The sequence below is a fragment of the Podarcis raffonei genome, chromosome 7 (genome assembly GCF_027172205.1).
Source record: "Podarcis raffonei isolate rPodRaf1 chromosome 7, rPodRaf1.pri, whole genome shotgun sequence".
NCBI classification, from domain to species: domain Eukaryota; kingdom Metazoa; phylum Chordata; class Lepidosauria; order Squamata; family Lacertidae; genus Podarcis; species Podarcis raffonei.
The window spans coordinates 66,376,315-66,401,741 of NC_070608.1; the positions used below are offsets into that span (position 1 = coordinate 66,376,315).

At 41.1% G+C, this 25,427-nt stretch overlaps 1 protein-coding gene and 1 long non-coding RNA gene across 5 annotated transcripts in view; one reads left to right on the forward strand and one right to left on the reverse strand.

The window, feature by feature from the left end:
- The window catches only part of GMDS (GDP-mannose 4,6-dehydratase), a 274,695-nt gene that overhangs the window by 7,599 nt on the left and 241,669 nt on the right, over nucleotides 1–25,427 (reverse strand). The window lies entirely within an intron of this gene.
- Nucleotides 7,028–17,052, forward strand: LOC128417841 (uncharacterized). Its single transcript, XR_008331571.1, has 2 exons — nucleotides 7,028–8,633; nucleotides 15,534–17,052. It is a non-coding gene; the product is annotated as an uncharacterized LOC128417841 (long non-coding RNA).

Genomic DNA, 25,427 nt, shown 5'->3' on the forward strand with positions numbered 1-25,427 from the left:
ACAACAACAACAACAACAACAACAACAACAACGATTTTATTTACCGGTATATCCCACCCATCTGGGGTATACCAGAAATGGGAATAATTTTACCAGGAAATTATCCCTGACATGGTAAAATCAACTTGTAGTGAGTTTCTCACATCAAAAAGTAACATTTAAATCCAATTTAAGTACTCTTGCCACCAGCTGTGGCAGTACTGCCAAATACAAAAGTTCAGAATCATCAATTTTACATTCCAGCTTTTCATAAGACAATGAAATGTTTGCAACTGTATTTCTAAGTTTGATGGGGAAATTACAGAAAAATGTTTTCAATATATTACATGGATCTCAAATTTTCTCTTTAAAATAAAATTGATATCTACATTACTGAAGTTATTGAAGTTATTAACCATTTGTAGATTTTGGCTAACCTAGTTAGCCTAACAGTTAACCAAAATCTACATATGGTTAATAGAAGATATCACATTACATTTATTTATTTAGTAAATACTATTTCAGTACCTCAGCCCATGAATGATGCTACTTTTGTCAGTCCTTCCACATGCTTGCCAGTCCTGCCCCCTTTGTCTATTGCCCCTTCCCCAATTTAGCCCACCCATCCTACAAAAACAGACATCCTTTACCCTTTTTAAACAGTGATGATGGTGGTGACCCCCTAGAACTGACTTGGAGGTGATCGAACAAGGAATTGTAACTTGGTGCACAATTCCATCCCTGGAGTAAGGCACAGAGTTCCTTCCTACTCACAGTACACAAGAATCCTAAACGTCTTACCAACTTGCATTTGCTACCACAAAGTGCCTGCACTTTGCTTTAAGCAACTTGTGGTTCATATCTCTCCTGCCTATGACAGTCTGATGGACAGGTTGTCCTGCCTCACTGTGGAGTGGCCTTTTACTCCCTTCCAGTTCTGTGATCCTGAGAATATACCAAGCCCTTCCCCAGACGTTACCCTCAATCACTGATAAATGTCAGATTATGTTGTTCCTTTCAATAGATGAAAAATGATGTCACTGAACTGTTCCCACGGTACCCATAAAACTTTGTCTCAACCACATAAAACAGCCCGTCTTTGAAGGACAGCAGTACTTTAAAACATGGGGAGAGAATCATGAGGCAGTGATTTATATGAATATATTGTATCAGTGTATATCTAGGGTGAGAAATATTTCCCCCAGACATTTCTGATGGATAGTTACAAGTTCTGCTCTCCCTACTCAAATCGCACACAGCCAACATGGTGGTCTAGAAATCGGGAAAGGAGTTAGTAAGTTTTGGATCTCACTTCCAAGGCATGGTCATGCATCAATGACAACCTTGCTTCTTATTTATCAATTATAAACAACACGGCTTTGTTGGCAGGTTTTATATTATTATTATTATTAGTATACATACGTATCTTCCATAGCCACAAAATTTTCTATTAGAGCTTCTACTCTTGTTGCAAAGTGAATGATTCATGCAACGATTAAAGTAAAAGAAGGTGGGATGCTTTTGCATTCAGAGCAGGTCTCCACCAACGTATCCCTCAGCATGCTCCACAGAAGAGGAAATCCAAGCAATGGCCTTTCACATGACATCATAAAAGCCTAATTTATCACCAGCCACCAAACATCTAGAAAATCATAACATCCTTTCAGGAAAGCCATGTGCAAAATAATCAGATCTACTTTGATGACAGCTTTAATGCATTGGTCCAAGTAGGACACTACAAAGAGTAACCCTTTGCAGGTACTTGTTTACAACACATCCAGCTGCATTCTTCACCTCAAGAGGAGCATTTCCTGATTTTCATTCCATACGCATACTTTCCCAAATTAGTATTATTCAAGTGAGATTCTAGTCCAGCCCACATTCCATATTTAGAGTCGCTCTGTTAATTCACGTGCAGGACCAAGGACGGGGAAATTTTATAGTAAGCGAAAAATCACCCAGCATCGAAGGAGTTCTGTAGTAGCATACAGTGCCCAAATGGACAGGTTGTGAATCCACATAACCAAGGACAAAATGGAGTAACCCTCTTTCTTTTGCCATTGAACTCCAAGGCCATATGGCAGAACTATAGCTACACCCTCCTCATCAGAGGCTTTGTCTATTGAATATGAGAGAGAGAGATCTTTTATTCACTTAAAGCTGAAGCAGTTACCTTTTTGTTGAGGTGACTAATATTGTGAATTCTCTGAGACATAGCCTACTCACAGAGCTTGAGGTCAGGGCAGCACTGCAGACTGGCCCCCTGTTCTGGCTGCAATGGAGACAATTTGCATCATTTCTAAACAAGAAGGAAGTCAAGCAAATGGCTTTAAGGCATGGGTGCAGCCAGAATTTTTGTGGGGATGGGGCAGGCTTCTGTTAGGGGTGTAGGACCTCAGATTTGTATTGATTTGTATTGATTTAGGGGGGCAGCTACCCCCCTTGGCTACGCCCATGCTCTGAGGGCATTAATTAAATGGGAACAGAGTTTGCTTTCCTATACAACAGGTAATACGGGGCAGGTGCCTGAGTTTTACACAATCCTATTAGGCACTGGTTCTGACAGCTCAAACAAACTAAAAGCTATATGGGAGCAGGACCTTGGCAGTGACAATGAAGAGACACAGTGGTCAAGTTTGTGGACAAAACTATTTCTGCCCAAACAGGGATCCCAAAGTCTGTGCTTGGTATGACGATGGTATATGACACCCATCCTCCTCAAATTATCCCATATGCAAGACTCTTAATTCCAATTTGTGTTGCAACGTGCTCTAACTAGGTGCCTTTGAAGCCGACTCAGAAACTTCAGTTCGTCTAAAATGCAGCAGCCAGATTACTGGCCAAGGTTCTATTTGATCTCACAAAACTCGTGTTTTAAAACTACTGCATTGGTTGCCAATTCATTTCTTGGCCCAATTCAAGGTGCTCATGTTGTTATTTAAAGCCCTAAATAACTCATACCTGAAAGACTTCCTTCTTCCCAACAGAACCTCTCAAGTAATGAGATTTATGTGAATTTATATTAAAAAAACTGTTTTGCTTTTATATTGACTGATTAGGAACAGCATATAGAAGTGTCTTTAAGAGTGTTCAGCAAACTACCGATATAAGCTACATGAAGCCATTCAAAGCCAACCTAAATACAAGGGTATTAACAAGGAGTTTATAATCTTAATCCAGCCATCAAAATCCAATACAATGAGCTAATGTGGTACAAATGGAGTCAATGGATGATGCAATCAAGAAGACACTCTAAGCCAACTTTTGAGGGGAGCCTCATAGGTGTGTGGATCCAAGCTATTTCAGTCTTTATTTATAGGAAAAATTCTGATTTTGAACTGCACTCTGCATTCTGCAAGAAAGCTGTCCTGCTGGTGGCACACTGGATATGGCTCAAGTGCTCCTGTGCTCTGAGATACCCATCAGATCTTAGTAACTTCTGCTTTTTAAAATCACCACTTACTTTTTGTGGCTCGCTGCTCTTTCATTTGTCACTTCAGCCTTTCGGCTAACCTGCCCTTCTGAGGCTTATTGCCACAGGACACAGTGAAGACTAACGTTATAGTGTCGAGTGATCAGTTTGTTTCATGGGTTCAATCCACAGTGGGGTTGTAGTACTGTATTTAAAAGCCCTCCACCACATGAGGAGCAGGCTGCTTGATGAGATCTGCCCACGCCATGCTGGGCCTTTATAAACATTGCAGCAGTGTTGTGGGTTGAACCCACAGAAAAGCAGCTGCCCGGCTTCTGCTCTTAACATCTGAAGGGCACGTATCTGGGTTCAAAGAGAGGTGGACAAATTCATGATGCACAGAAATATCAGTTAGCATTAGGAAGATTATTACGGCATGTGGAGTCATGTTCAGGGTGTTTCTAAACCACAGACTGCCAGAAGCTAAGGATGAGTGACAAGGATCTGATTGCTCTCATTATTGACGTACGCTGCTTAATTCTCGCTATGTTGTAGCTTTTATTGGATGCTACTAGAGACAGGATGAAGGTTTATGTGGACCATAGGTCAGATTCACAAAGGCTACTAATATTCTCTACTGCTCTTCTCAATAAAAGACTTGCTCTCTTTTTCAAGCGAAAGCCAATCTGTATTTTCTGTTCCTCAGTTCTACCCAGATATCTTGCAATACTCTGATGACCATCATTATCTTTCAGTCTAAGGGTTTTTGAGCTTTGGTTTCCCTTATTTTGAATCCAGATTTCCAGGCAGCAGTGTACCAACCACACACTCTGTGCAATCTGTTCATTTTCTTTCCTTTACTATTCCAGCTGGCACGCTTATGGGGAACATCCAGGTCAAAGGATCGCTGCTGCCTTGTATCCTCTGTTTGTCCCAGAGACAAATAAAAGAAAGCAATGCATGCTGCACTGGAAGAAATGGATGATAGCAGCAGTGTTGCATAGATTGCTCTCCAAACACTTCTGCTTGTAATATTTACATGTGTGCGTGAATCTTCTGCCATACTGTTTACATTTCGTAGATGAGATGGTGCATCCAGAGCAGTGATGGGGAGCCTCTGACACACAAGTCCAATTAGGCCAGTTGGGTCTCGCCATGTGAGGCAGCTTCAGTCAAGTCATGCCCCGCTGCCATACACTTGATCCTCTTTTCATGCAAAGACACTGTGCCTTTGCACAGTGATTGCCATGATTATATGCTCATTGTTGGCACCTGCAAACTCCTGGTGCCTTTGCCCAGGCAGGTTGATTTCAAACCACGTGGGCAAAGGAAAACAGGTCACCTCATCAGGTGAATGACAGGTGGGCAACTCCAGCCACCTGTCAAAGTCGGCCCACAAGGGGCGGGGGATGTAAGGACTGTGGAACGCAACCAGTTCCTCACCCCTCTTCTACAGCTACTGAACTGATCTAATGAATACATTTCCCAGCAGTCTGGCTTCCATCATGTTAGGAGTGCCCTCACAGATATGGGTTACCGAAATGCCTATAAGCAACTTTCTTTTTTTCAGGGCATCATCACCAAATGAAAATTGTCTTGATGTCAGTCTGTCCTCTCTGTGAACCTCTTAGCTTAAAAACCGTCAAGTGAAAATGGGGTTTTTGATCGACTACCAAAGAAATCTTGATTATTTCACCCTGCAGCAAACATGAAGGAACATTTCAGAAAAGGGAAAACACACACACAAACCTTGTCATTTTCAAATGGTCCTGCCCTAGTTACGAAGCTTCCTTTACACCCAGATGGAAGGGCAACACTGAAGCATACTCTATTTAGGTTTTCTTTAAGATGAACTGGCCCGGGGGAGGGGGGGAAAATCCTTTCTGTTAAATGTTGAACACTGTCTATGTGCTTCATCTCAGGTGATAAGTTTACTTTTAGATGTTCACCCTTTTAAGTTATTTAAGTACTGGCTACCATATGGGTTTTAAAAACACAGTTTAGGAATCTTTTAGATGACATATGGATGCCTCTAAGCTTAGCTAGTGTCCTATGTATGCACCTATGTTTCAAAATAAGCAGATTTTCACCACGTTGTGAAGAGGCCTTGGTGTTTTGATAATACAATAGCTTTCAAATAATAATACTTGGTAAACATTTCTGTTGCTGCTATGCATAATGAAGTTGAAACCACACAAAACAACTCAAATAATTGCGTATCACACACAATGGAAAAACCCCAAACCAATGTTTAATATGGGTCATAGATTACCAGAGTACATTTAAGCATAATGAAGGAAACCATCATTACATTCTGTGGTTTTGCTGCCAATTTTTAAGGTACAACATCAATTACAGACGGAGAACTAAACTGGTTTTTTTAAACAATTGCGGGATGCAAAGGAGGTCCTTGACAGATATTTAATATCATGATGTTATCCTCAGTAAACAGCAAAGAAAGGAATGGCAAAGAGAGCTTGTTTTTCAGTAGGACCTACCTTTTGGAATTGCTTATTTTGGTAATTAAAGTCATATGTTTTTAGTAATGTGAAAAAGTTAAGATCTTTATTAGGAACATGAACCACCTTATGACAGTGTAACCCTGTATGCAGTGGCTGATGCTTCCAAGAGTTGCTTACTTCTATTCCTCCTCTTCCTCAGAGCTTACTCAAAGCTCACACGGTTTGGGAAAATGTGAGTAGCACAATGTAAATATAGTGTACAGTTGAAAAGAAGAAGAAAGCATTTGGGACGTCCCACTTTCTCTAAGGGCTTCTACGTGTTGTTTAGAAAATTATTTCCTTTGCAATTTCTTTTAAAGCAAAGAGTAAGATGGAAAGCAAAAGGTAGGAGTAAAGTTGTAGGACTGATGAGAGAAGTGATACAAAAAGAGAAACACCAATTAAGTTGTTCCCTGAGCTACTTCATCATATAATTAACTGCTTGGGGCAAAAAGATGTGTTCCTCCATGCAGCCATTTGATTGAAACTACCAATGCATGTTAAGTGAAGAATTTGGTATCTTCTTTGTGAGCAAATTAATGCAGATTAGGCCTCTTCTTTCTTTTCCAGTTCACAGCAGGTCTGTGCTGACAGATCAGGAGTCAGAATATGTTCCACACCCGTGTCCATCAAACTGACAGTTTTTATTGCTAACACAGAGATCCCTGGTTCCCCATTCATTGGTGTATTTTTACAATGGATTTTGGCTGGAGTGTCAAAAAGGAATTTTTGACTCAGCTTTGTAATGTGAGTTGTGAAACATGGGAATGACATTTCTCTATCTTAGCAAGAAGTCCAATGTTCCCTGAGTTTAGGGGCAAAAGAATCTATGAAGTCTACATTAATGTTCTTGTTAGTTCAGGCTGCCACTTCCTGTAGTGTCAGGATTTTGCTCCATGCACTCAGACTTCCCAGGCAATAAAGGAGATGATCAGGTCCAGCCAAAGATATTCTGCTGCCCAAGGCAAAAGTGTCACCCAGCCCAAATTCCATGCACTGGCAGTTCCGTCTGACTTTGAAACTGGCAACAAAACAGCATCCTCAGTTAACCTGAAGAAAGTAGGGTGTATGTCAGGTTGTGTGGCACACATAGCTCTAATCTCTAACAGTGGGGAATGGCAAGGGTCTCTTGTTCTGTAAATCAGAACAATCCATATGCACTCAAATATCTGCAGTTTTCAGGAGTGTTAGATTCTGCACTTGGAATTCTTATTTAGCTAAAAGATGTGTAAAAACATATGCAGGCAGACGGTTCTTTGGCAGCACACCTGAAGAAGATCAAGCATGTAAATGATTGCTTATAAGTCCAATAGTAACTCACGTTCACTAAAGAAGTTCCAGAGCTCTCTTTGGAGTATGGTGGAAATAATTTATTTGTTTTGTGGAAAGTACGCTTTCACAGCTAAGCAACATAGCTTTAGGGAATAAATACCAATGACATAGTCACATAGGACCTATAATCCAATTATTATTTTTTTAAATGGTAGCAGAACAATCCTGACATAAAACTAATGCCAAGAGGAGTGTATCATGCATTTCAAAATGTTTTCCTAATACATCAGATCTGAGAAGTGAAACTAAGAAGGGAACTGAAAACTTGAGTCATATTGTAAATCCATGGACTTTTCTATACACCAGGAAGAAAGACACCATGAGCTTTGCTGATAGGACCATTAAGTCTTAATTTGTGAATCCCCTCCTGGTCAGCAATATGTATACTTTTTCTGGTCAGCAGTCCATTATGACAAATCTGACACCTCTCCAGGCAGCAGGAGTCAGATTTGTCAAAATTCTGATGGCCTCAAGCCTGTTATTTCCTAACTGACACAACTAATTTTTTAAATAATTAACTTGCACAGCTAAGTATGACCACCATTCATATATCTGAAGTCTTCTTGAGCAGTTGTTGTTTACTAATTACAACAAATGCACAAACAGAGGAATAGCCACAAATGATTTTTTTTTCTTTACAAGGAGAATGTTAAGAGGCAAGATGTGTTTTCTGTATTCCCCAAACTTTCTAACCAGCACACCTACCTGAAAGTGGGTAATGAGTGTCAGCCTTGCAAAGGAATAATTTCTAGAGAAAGAAGAGTCTAGGCCTGCAAATCACTCTCTGAGTACCCCTGTTCCCCACAATACTGGAAGCAGGGGGCTGGACATGAAGCCACCTAGTGGTGAGGGAAATATATTATATCCATACCCACATGGAGTATAGTCTTCATAATTTCACACACTCCAGCAAAAAGCAAAGGGCAGAGGGAACATTTTTGAAGGTCTGCATCAACCTGACTGTTTCACTGAAATAAGCTGGCTATTGCAAACGGTTGTGAATTTGTCCTTTAACACTGAGCATATATGGCAGCAAAACTTCACATTAAAAATACTTACAGTGGTACCTCGGGTTATGAACTTAATTCGTTCCGGAGGTCTGTTCTTAACCTGAAACTGTTCTTAACCTGAAGCACCACTTTAGCTAATGGGGCCTCCTGCTGCCGCCGCACGATTTCTGTTCTTATCCTGAAGCAAAGTTCTTAACCCGAGGTACTATTTCTGGGTTAGTGGAGTCTGTAACCTGAAGTGCCTGTAACCTGAAGCATCTGTAACCCGAGGTACCACTGTATTCTGCTTAAATCTTTCTTTTACATGGGACTCACAATGGTCTGAGCAGTTCAGTTTCAGCAATAGTGCAACAACAGATGATTCCCAGGTCTTGGACAACACCCATTTCCATAGTACTGGTGAGTAAATTCCATGACTAAAATATAGGTTGGTCATACACACAGTAGATTGCTCTTGGTGTTTACTAGAAGTTCAAGAGGCACTCAGTGAGGTGCTGACATTTACGGAGGGAAGTTTTATGATGGGAAATCTATCCCTTACATGACAGCTACATTTCTCGCCCTGTAACATGATGATCCAACTGATAACAGCACTGTTTTAACATGCTGCAATAAAAACGTCTAATTTCTTTGTTGTTTTATGACACTGGCTAATTCTGGAATGCTTTCAAGCATGATATTGATATTCACCTGGGATCCGCTTGCATTCAGAAACAGCTACTTCCAATTCAAATTAGCAGACTAAATACAGGATCACAAACTGTAAGGATTGCTACCAGGGCGATTAGCAAAACTATTCTACTGTAGAAAAGAGAAAACCCAATAATGAATGATAAAAAAAAGAGAAGCCATCAATAATGCTAACATTAAAATCCAATATAAAGCAACCTAGACACAGTGAGGAAGCAATTTTCATCATCAACGCAATAAGAAGGATACTGTGGTTTCAATAGGAGAAATGATAAGACTTTTTCATTTTAATTGCAGCTCTCTTGTCCGAGCTGTATTCACATTGCATTTCAGGAACTTCTCACTGGAGACTCCAGAATCTGTAAGGACCTTGGAATCAGAATCAGGACTGAGCATCAAAGTGCACAGTTCCAAAATTCAATGCTTCACATTGTGCCATCCACATTTTGAGTTATTTGAGCTAATAGTTTCTACCAGCTGATACACCATGACAACACATGGGCAATTACTAGAGAAATACGAACATTTACCATTTACCATTAACCTCACAGTTTATCTGCCTGAACAATCTCACCAGCTCTTAACCCCAAACCTCACCCTAAGTGACACCAGAAAGATGTTGTGCAACTGTAGCTTCCATTGTCCTGTTTCAGGGATTACAGGGGAACCCAAATTCTTCCCACACAAAGTGCTTCTCTCTTTTTAGTCAGCTGGTGTATACCTTTATGGCCTCAGGCCAAACTCCCAGCAGGATTTTGCCAGCTATTCACATTTATCAGAAAGCTTTTACAAATATGGCCTCTATCCAGATTTTTTATGTTTCAGCTGCAATCTGATGATCTCTTCTCCCAAGACATCCCTGTATACACAACGGAAAACATTTATGGCTCACTTTAATTACATTTCACTTTCCACTTTGGTGTAATGAAGCCAAGGCTGGCCCAATACATTTTGAGGCGAACCACAAAATGGCGCCCCCTCCCCACCAGGGAAGGAAGATCTACATCAGGAACAAGGGGGAAGTAAATATCTGCATCGGGTGTGTGTGTGTGTGTTATTGGGTTGTTGTTTTTATTTTGATTATATATGTTGTGGTTTTTATGTTGATCTTTTCTGTGAACCGCCCTGAGACCTCTAGGTATAGGGCGGTATATAAATTCAACAATAATAATGCAAATAATAATCTGCTGCCCCTGTGAATCCTGTTACCTGAGGTAGTCACCTCACTTTGCCTCATGGGTGGGCCAGTCCTGAGCAAAGCAAACCAATAATTCCCCTTCCCTTCTCAACGCACAGGCTAAATCAGGCATAGGCAAACTTGGCCCTCCAGATGTTTTCGGACTACAACTCCCATCACCCCTAGCTAACAGGACCAGTGGTCAGGGATGATGGGAATTGTAGTCTCAGAAACATCTGGAGTGCAAATAGATAAATAGGTATCGCTTCGGTGGGAAGGTAAGTGGCATTTCTGTGCACTGCTCTGGTTTCGCCAGAAGGGGCTTAGTCATGCTGGCCACATGCCCTGGAAAAAACTGTCTGTGGAAGTGGACAAACGCCGGCTTCCTCGGCCTTTAAAGTGAGATGAGCGCCACAACCCCAGAGTCGTTCACGACTGGACTTAATTGTCAGGGGTCCCTTTACCTTACTGGTTTCTCGTAAATTACCAGAACATTCAATGAACAGTGATGCAGTTTTATTGCTAGGTTTGCTGTTTATATTTTGTTTTCTCTTGCCTTTGTATTTCTGTATTCTCTAACCTGATAATGGCATTTTCATACTGATTTGTTTTATGATTAGAAGTCACCTTGTGAGTTTCTCAAAACTGAAATGCTGGATATAAATACCTTAGGCACACATATACAAGCAAATGAAGGGCTAAATTGTCATTATGTGCAAGCACAGGAGCCAACATCCCCCCACCCCCATAAAATAGTTGGTGGGCATTGCCGTTCAAATGGTGCGAGTGCCACGTCATGTGATCGATTATGCAGGGCTGATCTGCCCCAGCCCCCCAATATTTTATTCAAGTTGGCACCCCTGTGTGCAAGTTTACACCATCCTTTGAAATGTACTGCTCTTGGTGAAAATATCCACGCTCATGCTTTTTAAAAAAATGGAATAATTCTTTCCCATTTAATATTAAAAATATTAATCATCACTGGTCAAAGAATATGCATTTAATTTTGAAAAAAAAACAATCTCTTGCTTGGAAAAAGAGATAAAATAATTGTTTTAATTATTTTTGTGCAAGTTATGCTCTCGGTAACATTTGGGTCTAATGTGTTTTTTTACTGCTAGTGTGATTTTATTAGGCAAGGCAAGGTGCTTAGTAGGTGGACATGACTACGTTCATTCAGGAAAATTGGGATACAGGATATAAGTCAATTACGAATTACAATGCTTCAGAGTTGTTGTACGTAGATGAATCTAAGCTTCAGAAGCCAGGAGGAAATCTTCCCCAGAGAAATAGGCAAAGCATTATATACACCCTTAAGTATTTACGCAACGACAGTCACTGCATTGTTAGGATACACTAAGATACTATTGCACATAGGATGTCCCAGATGGCCCAGAAGTGACCTTTCAGAGAATGATCACACCCTAGGGTGTCTAAGTACTATTGCAACACACCAACATGGACTGAAAATCCACAGGCAAGAAACAAAGGAGTTTAATTTTAATGAGAAAAGAAGTGGGCCGGGTTCACTGAAGCTGCAACAGAGAGGATTAGATTTAGCTTTCTCCTGCCAGTAGCGCCATGTGAAGGATTTCATGCAAGTTAGGACAGAGTATTATTTCTTTTGCCTGACCTCAATGTACCTGGTAGGTGTGGAGAAGGGACAGGCGCTTTAATTCCCAACTGAGCTGCACAGGGAGGAGTATCTGGGAGAGAAGATCCTAGTTAAACCAGCGCATTGCTCAGTCTCCCAGGTTACACCTACTCGGTCAGTAGACCTTTTTTAAAACACTGAGCCACAAACACACTTTACAAAGGTAAGAACAGAAACCAGCTTTTTCTGTGACAGTGGGTGTTCACTAGTATGCACCATTCTTTCTAGAAGCTGAGTGTGACGTCTTGAATAGTTCCTACCAAATCATTCTAGATCAGTGTTTCCCATATGGCCCCCTGGGAGCCCCCAGGATATTCTAAGGGACCCCCAAGTGAAAAATGTGTAAATGGGGAGCCACAGCAAGAGCCTAGGGGACCACAGAGGGAAGTGACAAGTGAATTTTTTTAAAATCCTGATTGGCTATCTGCTTGGCCAATCACAAGCAGGTAAGGGGGTGGTCCACCAGGCCCTATCGCTCCTTTTTGCCAGGTGCAATTTTATTGGAGCAGTCCTAGTTTGTTTCCAGTGGGAGAAGGCAATCGCTGAGGCTCCCGTTTTGACCAGTAGGGCCCGTGATCCAGAACCCCCAGGTCAGGTAAGTGCGGTGGTGGGGTGGCAATGGGTAGGACTGGGAGAGCCAGAGCTGCTTATTGCTGCCACCAGTGCAGAAGATGTTTGAGTAAAGCAGGGATGGAATGACACTGAGATGAAAATGGCAAATTTAATCAGCATCAGAAGTTAGAGTAAATCATGGATGGAGAATTACTGAGAGGGAAAGTTGCCATTTTAAACAATGGCAGAGATTTGAGTACAGCGAACTCAATTTCTTGAGTACAGCAAGAAATGAGTCTGGAAAGGCTCTGTTGTCTTAGCTTTTTTGGTGCTAACATCTCTGCCGTACCCATCTCTGCTATTCTTCATGGTTAAAACTAGGTGGGTTTTTTTTAACCCTTCAGTGTTCCTCCATCCCTGCTTTACTCAAACCTCTGCTGTTTCCATCTGAAATTCCATTCTCAGTAGCCTTCCACCCCTGCTTTACTCAAAACCCTGCAGTTGTTTAAAATTGCCATTTCCCTCTAAGTGACCCTCCTTAAAGTTCTGCCATTGTTATGCCAGACACTCACTTCTTCTATTTTTATTATCAAACATGATGGCTGAAATAATTCAAATGGTCCAGTTTATAATCCTGTCTACCTTGGGCAAACTGCTTGGCAAAATGTCATATATAGCAGCAAAAGCATGATTTCACCCAATGAGGATGGAAGGGATCTCCTTTTAAACCTGTGTTGCACTGAAGTAACTAGAACGTAATTAATACAGCTGGCATAATTAACTGCAGCATACTGTTGGCACGACTGAATTTAGGCCTAGAGGAAAAGTGTGGTTTGTAATATGACATGCATGATGCAGAGATTATGTAGTTCGTATCTTGGATACTTAGCTTTAATGGATCATAGCACGTCTGAACTAGAACTAGCAACGGGCACACCTCTGCATTGACAATCACGGTGGTTATGAAGTGCTCTATTAGCTGTTAATTGAATTCAGCCCTCAGGCTTCCAGCAAATGATAGCAGATTTCTTGCTTTCCCATTTTCCCCCATGATAAACATTTGGAACCCAGCAGCAACCCTAAAAGAAGAGGAGACATTCCACAGCTTCACTGTAGAATTTTGATGTATTATTGTGTTTTAAAATACGGATTCAATAATTGTTTAGTTATACCAGTTCATGTTAACGTTTTTCAGATAGTATTGGAAATGTTTATGAGTGGCCTTTCTTCAATCAGCTGTCTCGCATGGAAAGTATAAAGGAGCGTAAAGAAGGAGCTCCCTTTCAATCATCCAATATTGTTCTCTACAACCCAAATAAAAGATTGCACACACTTGTCCAATAAGATAAAATACGCTCGCACTATCAGTTTAAAAACACTTCCCCACTCCTCCCCAGAAACAATGCAAACCATTTCTCATTCTACTTTATTATGGGGTTGGAATTAGAAAGAAAGAAGGTTATATTTATGTTTTATACCAAATGTTTAACTCTGAATATGCTCAAAGAGTTCTACAGGGGTTGTAGTTAATAATCTTGGCTCCATTGGTTCAGCTAAAATGCAATCCGCACTATAATAAACACATTAAAAATTCATACTGAAGTAGTTCAAACTATACCCTTATTATAATTTACTTCCACGGTCTTCATCAGTATCATTTATATCTTACACATGTGGTGTATAAATATAACCTCTTGAGGCACATATATACATTTGGATTATCCTATGAGTATTAAAAAAGAAACACTCCAATGCAGAGTATGATTAATTGACTTAACAGTTGGTAGTTTAGCTTTTGTTAATATCCTCAAAGGCAGTTTATACTTTGAACAGTTCAATGTATATAATCACTATTATTTTAAAAGGGTCCCATCCCATCTTTGAAGGAAGAAATGTAAATGGCTAATGTAAGCATTAAAACTTGAATAACACTCCCAAGGAAAAGGGATAAATTGCGCCAACCTTTGACTGAAAACCCCCACATACATCATAAAACTTAAGTGGGAGAGTACGGGCTAATGATTAAAAGATGAAAAATTTGGGTGGCTTCAGACATGCATTTACCACCTCAGATGCTGGAAGTTTTGCTAAGTACATTGCTGAGCCATGCCAGGTTTTCAGTGCTGTCAGAAAGAGACGATTAGACATGAATTTGTGTGTGGTAGCGAGCACTGTATTTGCCAAAACTATCTTTTTGGAAGTGGTACATTCAAAGCTGGAGAGTTTGGGTTTCAGCTTCTCTTAATTTTGGGTAAATGGTTTATTTTATTAAAGGGATATATACTTATTGTTTCGGTTACTTTCTCCACAGCTGTGATAACCTTTGTGGACTCGCCCCCGTCCCAGGAGAATATCTTACAATATGCCATGTGGGCCTTATATAAAGACAAATATGTTATGCAGCTCCCCTTCAGAACTACTTTTTAAATTCACAATTCACATGCAAATTTATTTAGATTTGCTTCATTAATAAATTAACATCAATAAAATCAACCACGGTTTTTGAACTTCTGGACACAGTCAGTCTTGCCGTCTAGGTGCAGTGATGGATGAGATGATGAAGAAAAAGAGGAATGAGAGGAGAAGTAATTTGGGAAATGCAAATCGACAGCCATGGCAACATCGGAAGCTGCTTTTTACTGAGTCAAGCCATTGGTCCATCTAGTTCAGTATTGTTTACACTGAGTGATAGACGTTCTTCAGGCCTTCAGATGAGGATCTTTCCCAGATGCCAGGGATGGAACCTGTGACCTTCTGCATGCAAAGTAGTTGCTCGGCCACTAAACTAAGTTCTCTTGTCTTGTCTGATCATATATTGCTTTGATGAATTTAACAGAGAATGAAATAGTACAGTGTTCTCCATCCTCGGGTCCCCAGATGTTGGTGGAATACACCATCCCTGCAATTGGTCAAGCCGGCTGGGAATGAAGGGAATTCTAGGCCAACAACCCATGTGGACTGAAGGTTGATGAACACTGATAATAGCAGAATTGGAAAAACAGTCACAAAATTAGACAAGATTACATCTAATTATTCCTTTAAAGAAGGACTAGTTTTCTAAATCTAAGAAATCTGATGGGGAATAGAATGGAGATTTATAATAGCAGGAATCATAAGTTGTAAAGAATATGTGTGCCCTTGGCATTTATGAGTTGTTGGTAAGAGTGAAGTCTGGATAAGTTTTTGAGAGATGGTTTCACTTATGTAATATTTTATTGTTTAATAGGCTGAGGGATTTGAAGCAGCGCTCTGTGGTACGGAGGCAAGCTGTGCATCATCTTGATCCTATTCCTGGCTATTTAATTTGCAGCGAACACAGCGCTTCAACCAGCACCTTCCTGAGCTCCGCTTGATGGATAATTGCAAAGGAGACAAACGGAGAATGAAGACTTTGTTTTTGTTTTTCCCCTCCAAATCACAAAGGCTTAAAAAAGCAACTGCACACTTCCTACTCGACCTGAAGGCCTTTGCCCATGGGCAAGGTGAAGGAAAGCACTTTGTTTAAAAGGAGTGTTGGGGGAAGAGCGGGTCACAATACTGAGATCGATCAAAGTCTAGCATTTCTATCTTATCTATTTGGAATCGTATAATTTGAGAATTAAGATGCCCCTAAGCTTCGCTCCTCCCCACCATCAAATTACATTCAATCATGGCATGCAGAAAAGCGGTCCATGAGTTAGCAGCCAGATGTTATCATTACAGGCCTTTGCTTATAAACCGATGCTGAAACCTGAGTGGTTGATGAGGCTAGCTAAGCAGTTGTACCTTTGACCTGATTGCATTAAACTTGCCCTATCAATTTAAGCTTAGTATAAACACCATTTCCCAGAGTCCCTCATGACTTCGGTGGTGAGAAGAAGCTGACTAAGCCTAAACATTTTTTAACAGCAATCTTGTCTTACAACACCAAGGGGATTTGCTATGTATCTGGGGCTTTATAAAACCATATGAACATGCTGAAAGAATTAAAGTCCTTTAAAAAAGAAAAATTGATGGTGACAGTCCTTTCTGAAAACCAGTATGTAGGATGTCAGCACAACTTGGAAACTAGCCTAATATAGTTTTAAAGAATAAGATGGATTTGTGTACATTTCAAACAGTTGCTCCTCAACTTTTTTTTTTAAAAAAATACAACCTTTTTCAAATCATTAGCATTTATTTTGAACTAAACTAGATCCCCCGCCCCATTCCCCGTCCTGGGAAGGAGATAGTGGTTGACATATCTCCTCAGTATTATATGATATTTCAGAGTCTCTTTACAGTCTAGAAGTAGTGCATATTTTTCCTGCCACATTATTATTTTTAAAATGCACATTACTCCCAAATAGCTATTTTCAAATGAACTGAAGTTGCAGAAAGATTTCTACAATTAATACCACATTTTTTTGTATTGTATAAGGCTGATAATGTTTCAACACTTAACAAGACATGTAAGATTAGCAACCTTCCCCCAAAGATGAAACACAGAGGGTTTAAAAGACAGCAGGTTACTAGGTGTTCTATGCCCTCTTGATCTGAGCATATAAGAAATTAGAAGAAGATCGGAGGCTGGTGATCATGTCGCTAGAATTTTAGATGTGGTTTACGGAATAGCAATGCTTTAAAATCATGCCAATATATTAGCAGTTTTGTTCAGTTCAAGGATAGTTCTGGAGTGCCTGCTCTACATATTGATACAGAGAGAAAACTTTCAATTCTGCGCTACCTTAAAAAACTGACAGTATAAATAATAAATTGTTGTTGTTGTTGTTGTTGTTGTTATTCCTCCCCCCTATTGCTTGTATTATGGAGATTAAATCCTTTGCATGGAAGCATATGCTGGAAAGCTTTCAATCTCTGACAAAATTAAACATTGTGCCACATATAGGCATATAAAATAACAACAAAAAGCAATCTATGGACAATGAAAAGAGAAGGCTAGTTTATTTGGAGTTAGATCACGTATAGTTACTTTTTACAGACCAACAATATATAATATGTTTTAAAAAAGAAACATACAAGCAAGATAGTACTGTAAGTGATATAATAAGAAAATGTCACTGCAGTCTTGTGCCTAACTACAAAAATATTGGATGCACCATTTAGCATTCTTTGAGGATAAGCATTCTCAGGGTCCTGTGACTAAACACCACTCCCAACACACAAAATGCATATGTGGGCATGTGAAAGCCCAAATTCAAATACAGCGGCTTGCATCAGTTCAGAAAGCACGCCGTGAAACCTGTTGGTTCAAACAGCCTCACTGGCTACAGTATATAAATCAGTACTAGGAAAAGGTCTCTTTATTTGAAAGCAGGGATAGGAGGGAAAAGACACTGCGACTTCCTGTGTTGTGCTGTCTATCTCTCAATTCACTATGTATAATGGTAGGGTGAGGAATACACCAAAGATAAACAGAGTATTTCATTTCACTATTCTTTCATATGTTCATTAAGTTCCCTAATTTTTAAAAAAGCCCTATCACATAAATGAGGGACGCGGGTGGCGCTGTGGGTTAAACCACAGAGCCTGGGGCTTGCCAATCAGAAGGCTGGCGGTTCGAATCCCCGCGACGGGGTGAGCTCCTGTTGCTCGGTCCCTGCTTCTGCCAACCTAGCAGTTCGAAAGCATGTCAAAGTGCAAATAGATAAATAGGTACAGCTCTGGCAGGAAGGTAAATGGCGTTTCCGTGTGCTGCTCTGGTTCGCCAGAAGCGGCTTAGTCATGCTGGCCACATGACCCGGAAGGTGTACGCCGGCTCCCTCGGCCAATAAAGCGAGATGAGCGGCGCAACCCCAGAGTCGGTCACGACTGGACCTAATGGTCAGGGGCCCCTTTACCTTTACCTATCACATAAATGCATATTAAAGTCTGCTTCATTCCATTTCTCACTACAGTCGTACCTTGGAAGTCAAATGGAATCCATTCTGGAAGTCCCTTTGACTTCCAAAACGTTCAAAAACCAAAGTGTGGAAGCTCCTGCAGCCAATCGGAAGCAGCGGAAGCTCCGTCGGACATTCAGGTTCCCAAGAACGTTTGCAAACCGGAACACCCACTTCCAGGTTTGCGGCATTCGGGAGCCAAAATGTCCAAGGGACGACTGTATTTGGAAAGGCATACAATATCACAGTCTTAGAACTGCGCTGTAGAATTTTACATCTTGACTATAATTATAGCAGTCTGTGTGTGCGCATCTTTCTCTCCTCCCTCCCCACAAATGTTTTTTAAAAGGAAAATTGAAACAAGTAAGACCGAGAGTGCTTAGCTTTAGTTTTAACTGCAAACTATATTTGGCCCTCACTCAAATGGCGTAGGTGCTGTACACTAACTAGTTTCAGCAGACCATTCATGAAGATGTTGTCCCCTCCAGTGATTTTTATGAACTGGCAGGGGCTTCAAAGAAATTCTGTTCCTCCTCCTCCTTTGAAGCTTCCTTTTAGAACTGGCACACTTTGTTGATGCTGTAAGTCCATTTCTCAATGCGCCTGGTGATGCTCTGCTGAGCCTACTGGTCTGGTAAATGAAATCATACACCTTAGGTTTTGGATCCACATTTCCAGAATGCCTGTTATGCAAAAAGCAGCTCCAGCTCCACAACATAAAATGTGAAGGTTCTGTTGAATCATATCACTTGGAAGCAGGACAGTCTCAACAATAATGCCCAGCATCTGACATGTCAGAAAACTTTATTTGTTGGCTCAAGATATTAGTACAGTGGACGCTCGGGTTGCGAACGTGATCTGTGCAAGATGCACGTTTGCAACCCACAGCTTTTGCAACCTGTGTCTTTGCACATGTGGGTTGAGATTTGGCGCTTATGCACAAAGCGTGATTTAGTGCTTCTGCACATGCGCAACTGCCGAAACCCGGAAGTAACCCGTTCCGGTACAGTCACACTTCGGGTTGAAGTAGCTTCGGGTTGAGCATTTTTGGGTTTCGCTCCGTGGCGACCCGGAAGTAACAGAGCACGTTACTTACGGGTTTCGCTGCTTGCGCATGCGCAGAAGCGGCGAAACACGACCCGCACAGATGCGCGGACTGCGTTCGCTTCAAGATGCGAATGGGGCTCCGGAACGGATCCTGTTCACATCAAGAGGTACCACTGTACTTCCGGGTTTTGGCGGTCCGCAACCCGAAAAGACACAACCTGACGCGGCTGTAACCTGAGGTATGACTGTACAGTACTAATATTGCTTTGAGATGAACTGGAGAAGAATGGAAGAAAGGGTAAATTGTTGCCTCCTACAGCTATGAGACTCCTTCCAAGGACATATCTAAGACTTTATAACAAATGATTTCTGTATAACTGGGTTGCATCTAACAAAAAGAAGTTACCGTATTTTTCGCCCTATAGGACGCACTTTTCCCCCTCCAAAAATGAAGGGGAAATGTGTGTGCATCCTATGGGGCGAATGCAGGCTTTCGCTGAAGCTTGGAGAGTGAGAGGGGTCGGTGCACACCGACCCCTTTCGCTCTCCAGGCTTCAGGAACACATCTGCAGCCTAGGCAGCCCTGCGGGAGTTCCCGCAGGGCTGTCTAGGCTGCGGATAGCAGCCTGCTTCCCGGAGCGTCTTGCGCCCTGAAAGCAGAGCACCCGGCGCTTCGGGAACACATCCGCAGCCTAGGCAGCCCTGCGCGAGTTCCCCGCAGGGCTCCCCATGCTGCGGATAGCAGCCTGCCGCCCGGCGCACCCCGCGCGCCGGACAGACATCGGCCAGCCCCACAAGCTTGGGGGACAGCAAGGAGGCGCACTGCCGCCATCCCGCTGCTCCTCGACCTGGTTCGGTTTCCCCGACCTGGTTTTTTTTGGGGGGGAAATAAAGGGAAAAAAATTCCCTTTATTTCCCCCCAAAAAAACTAGGTGCGTCCTATGGGACGGAGCATCCTATGGGACGAAAAATACGGTAATTTGATTTGGAAGTCATATTAAAAATGTAATTGGTATATCTATAGGTGCTCCCCTAACCCATATATTTATTTTGGTAACAGTATGGAACCCTGAAGTAAAAAAAAAAAAACAGTTTCTGCTATGCTGGCTATGGATGGAATCAGTAGTGCTAAAGTCTGCAGAGTATTACTGTACTCTTGGAGGATGCAAAGAATTGAGGAACGCTATTGTAACTACGACTAAATATTTAAGCTTTTTATCTGAACTGTTCAATTAAGACGGACACCCACCGAAGAAAAACATTGAAGAGCCCTTCCCTTTTCAATGACAGCAAACAGGAGGGTCGAGGGAAATATATAATAATGGTTATTGGTTTTCTTTGCAAATATTTCACCTTCAGGACTGCTAGTCAGCACACATTTACTGTTACAAGCAGGCCCAGGAGAGAGATCTGATGTCTTCTTGTCTTTGACTTTCTGTTTCTTTCTTAAATGCAAATATAGGGGTTTATAACTGAAGGGTGTCCATACTTTGAATGACTGCTTTTTGAAAAATTTAAACCCATACAATACTTTTACTTACTGAAGCCAATTTCAATGGGATGCAAAGACCATCTCACTTCCTGTGCATGGTTCCCTCCAGTCTGAAGGAAGCTTTGAGAATGCAAGAATTGTCTTGCTAAACCAGGTCAAAGGTACACCGAGCCCTGCATTCTGCTTCCAACAGCTGCCAGCCAGATGCCTTGGTTGCAGTACAAGCGATACCCTCGCCCTCCTGTCTGTCACCAGCATCTGGTGTTCAGAGATATACTGCCTCTGTACACAGAGGCTCCATCCGTTATTGCTAATAACCCTCAGTATGGTTACATTTCATGAATGTGTTTAATCCTTTGAAAAAAGAATTTTAAAAAAATTATGCTCCTCTGATTTAAACACTTTTTCCAATTTAAAAAAAATTGCACTTAAAAATAAATGCTGATCGGCATAGATACAAAATAGACCACTTTCTATGTATTTGAGTACAAGAAATTCCAAATCAGTTGCAAAGAAAGTACTAAAATCAATGGGTATGCAGATTTGCTTTTGAAATAGTTTTTGTAGGCATCGAAAAAGGGAAATGCCAGGTGTATAAACGGGAACACACAAAAACTATTTCTCACAGAAAATCCATGCTTTATTTGTAAAAGTGAAATAATGTTTGTTTTTTAAAATAGTAATCAAGATGTTCTTTACAATATATATATAAGCCAGAGTAACACATATCTATAGCTGTATGTTCCCCAGTAGGGAATTTAAGACGTGAGAAATTATCCTTTTACCCACGCTTTCATTTCTCCTGTTACATTTTCTTTTCTCTATTTCGCATTCCTCATTTCAAAGGCAGATGTCATCTGACGGTCATACCATAGCCTCAGGTGTTATTTAAACAATTCCTTTTCAAAAAAATGTATCTTCACACTGGCTACACACTGAGAATCTGCTTGGTTTGATTTCCATAAACAACTTCTGATTTAAGCCCCTACGCTTTTCATTTCCTGATCTTTCGCCAACTCTCCTAAGCTGAACGTTACTCCACGTTTGAGCATCTCGCTACAGCTGCAGGGCTTTTGGGAAATTCTAGATAAGGTAGTTTCTTTGTAATTCACAACAAACATAGAGAATGTAACACGCTTTTAGTCCAACAGTTCAGTGAGAAGAATATGCAACCTAATATAAATTTGCGTAGCCACGTACAGTGGTACCTCGGGTTAAGTACTTAATTCGTTCCAGAGGTCTGTACTTAACCTGAAACTGTTCTTAACCTGAAGCACCACTTTAGCTAATGGGGCCTCCTGATGCTGCTGCACAATTTCTGTTCTCATCCTGAAGCAAAGTTCTTAACCCGAGGTAATATTTCTGGGTTAGCGAGTCTGTAACCTGAAGCGTATGTAACCTGAAGTGTCTGTAACCTGAAGCGTATGTAACCCGAGGTACCACTGTACTCAGAATGGCATCAGTACATTTGAGGCAATAATGCAAAAAGCTTTACTGTATCTCTTATTGAACGTTCTTACAGATTTATGGCACACGAGTCAACATTAACTGTGACAATGCATGACTGGGCAAAATACGCAGTATTGTTAGAAGATGCCTTTGCTCACTTTTTTTGCACACACCACTCCTGCTAAGTATTAATTTGCACAACCACAGACTGTTTGCTGTAACAAATACAAACAAATAACAGTCTCATATCAAATTTATCCCACAAACTAGAAGACGCTTGTATACATTCAAAAGGATGCCAGTGTGGCTAAACATCAGGGTCAAGGGATTTATAAAAGACGAGGTTACTGCCTTTAAAAGTGGAACACTCAACCAATCAAGGAACACACACACAAACATTAGCAGGCTAAGGGCCGCTCACCGAGTCCCGGCGGTGGGCGACGTTTGTGGCCCGGTGTGCGGAACCGCCATCCTTCCGTGGCCATGCCGTCCCAAATGGCCATTGCTCAGCCCCTGGAGGTTGCTGCAGAGGCTTCAGTGCTCCTGTCACAACTTTGGGGGTTTTAGGCCCTTGGGCAGAATCCTTTAGTCTAGCGGTTCTCAACCTGTGAGTCCCAAGATGTTGTTGGACTACAACTCCCATCATCCCTAGCTAGCAAGGCCAGAGCTCAGGGATGATGGGAGTTGTAGTCCAACAACATCTGGGGACCCACAGGTTGAGAACGGCTGCTTTAGTCCAGCAACCAAATGAAGGGGTGGAGTAGTGATGCAACCCTCCCGTGGAGCTGTTTGCAGGGTCCCCATTAAAAGAGGTATTGAGGGGAGTCATTGACCACAAGCGCACAGTGGCGCAAGAGGGGTCCCAGCTGTGTAAACGCACATTTTGCAGTATCCCCCATATTCCTGACTCAACCTGTCTTGCCTCAGAACCCCAGCAGGGGTCTGAGAGGGGTGCACGCCCATTGCCTAAGCCAGGCATGGCCAAACTTGGCCCTCCAGCTGTTTTGGGACTGCAACTCCCATCATCCCTAGTTAACAGGACCAGTGGTCAGGGATGATGGGAATTGTAGTCCCAAAACAGCTGGAGGGCCAAGGTTGGCCATGCCTGGCTAAGCCAAGGTTTCCTGCATCTGAAATTAATAAAGTTGTGGCAATTTTATCCCATATACCGTATGTTGTCTGGTGTTTTACTGGATATGAGGACTGGCTTCCTCAGGGGGGTGGGCCTGCGCTGAGGCATGCAAATGTAATTCTGCAATAAGGGAAGGCAAAAAAGAGTTTAACAGCTGATGATGTAAAAACTGCTAATAAAATGTTATTTTACTTAATATAACAAAGGTAGGAAACCAGTCAAAGAGGCAGCAGAAACATTAGATGTCAAAGGTGAAATTGTAGTGAAGGAAAAGAGAAGCGCTTTCAGAAAGTTTATGTCTGGAGTGGAGTTCACAGATCTTCTGCTAAAGTGATAAGTGTTTCCATGTGAAAATCAGACAACTTCACAAGCAATCTTAAACCTTTTCAGAACTGTGCTCCATCTTTAATCTGAACCGTGTCTTTATTTCCCCATCACAATTGTACTTCTGTTCTCACCTTTCTTCTTAAGAAAATCTGAAACTAAACATAAAAATAGAATAAAAAAATGGTCATGCTGCAGGCCTGAAGCACCTACACTTCTTTTTCTGATTTGTATCTGTGAATATGATCTAACAGAAATATAGGATTCTGTTCACATGTACATCCTGCAAACACCAGTCCCCACATAAAATGCTCAAATGAAATCACACATGACATTGCGTGTAAAAATGTGTGACCTCCACATGTTATGCTGGAAATTACCCAAGGACCTTCGCCAAAGACTCCCATGAAGACTGACTTACCTGAGATAAGAAGGCAAGTGTTTTTTATGGTTCAAAATGACTTGGTAATAAAGTAAAGAGATGAAAAGGTATCCATGATTCTCACACAAAAAGAAAGTAAAATGCACGGAAGCCAAGAATAAAAGATGATGATGAAGTTTGTAGAGAACACTAAAGCTGTCTTGGATGAGCAAACTGAAAGGTGAAAATATAACTGCCTCAAATAAAGAAATAAAAATTCAAGACAGTTCATTCCCAAGCAGGCTATGATACACAGGGTAATCCTATACAAATCTAATCCGAAGTGCCACTGAGTTCAGTGGGATTTACTCCCAGGGAAGTGCATATAGGATTGCAACTACAGTCTCTTGTCTGGGTGACTGAGCGACAAATTGGAACAAAAATTTTTAATTTCACATTTAAACTGATACGTATCTTACGAGAACCAAGTGCCATGTTAGCAGAAAAAGGAAGCAAAATAAATATGTACCTGCTACAGATATTTTCATTGATCTTCAAGGCATTAAGCTTTTATTCCAGTTTATGATAGTGTATGCAACCGCGTACCAAACGCTAGAGTAATTCTACAGTTAATTGGCTCCCACTGTTTTGCCAGTGGAAAAGGAATGTTTTAGAATAATTGGCTTGTGATTCTGAATATGTCTTACAACAAAGAGTAGGCACTTCAAAAGGATCTGTGCTTATTTTGGAACTGACATTGCAAAACAAGTGTCAGGTCTATTGTTAGCACGAACATAATAGGTCAGGGAGGAAGCCAACATAAACCTGCTCGGAGTATCCTTCAGATTTTACATTTGAACAATTAATTAAACACACACACACCCCTAACAATGGATTATAGTGTGTGTATTGTGTGTGTGTGTTTTAATAAACCAGAAGCAAACAAGTCGTATTATGCACATAGCTGACAAACTGATAATTAATTTAAATGCAATCTGAACCATAACACTGGGTGGAGTAAATGCAAAGTGTGTGTTCGACAGATTTTAGATGTGCATATCCAATTACATACTGTGTGGGATGAAATTCTATCACCTAGAAATCAACACAATGAAGCTTTAATCAGATCAACTAAAGGTTCAATAGCAGATTGCAGTTCACTGTTGTTTAAAGGTATATAGCTGTCTGGACAGCACAGTGGTGATGTTTCTCTTCTGCCTACAAGCCCATCTAGAACTATAACAGACTATATATTCCATTGAAATCAATGTCACTAAACTCTTAACATTTGGATTTTCGAGTTGATGGTGGAATTTGAATTTCTACAATTTTAAAGTGATTATACTACAACAGGGAAGATTCTTTTTTTTTCAGATTCGAAAACTAATGAACAAGAAATATTAGATGCTTAGCTTTAGCAGTGCCACCGTTATCAGGTGCTTTTACTAAGAGAC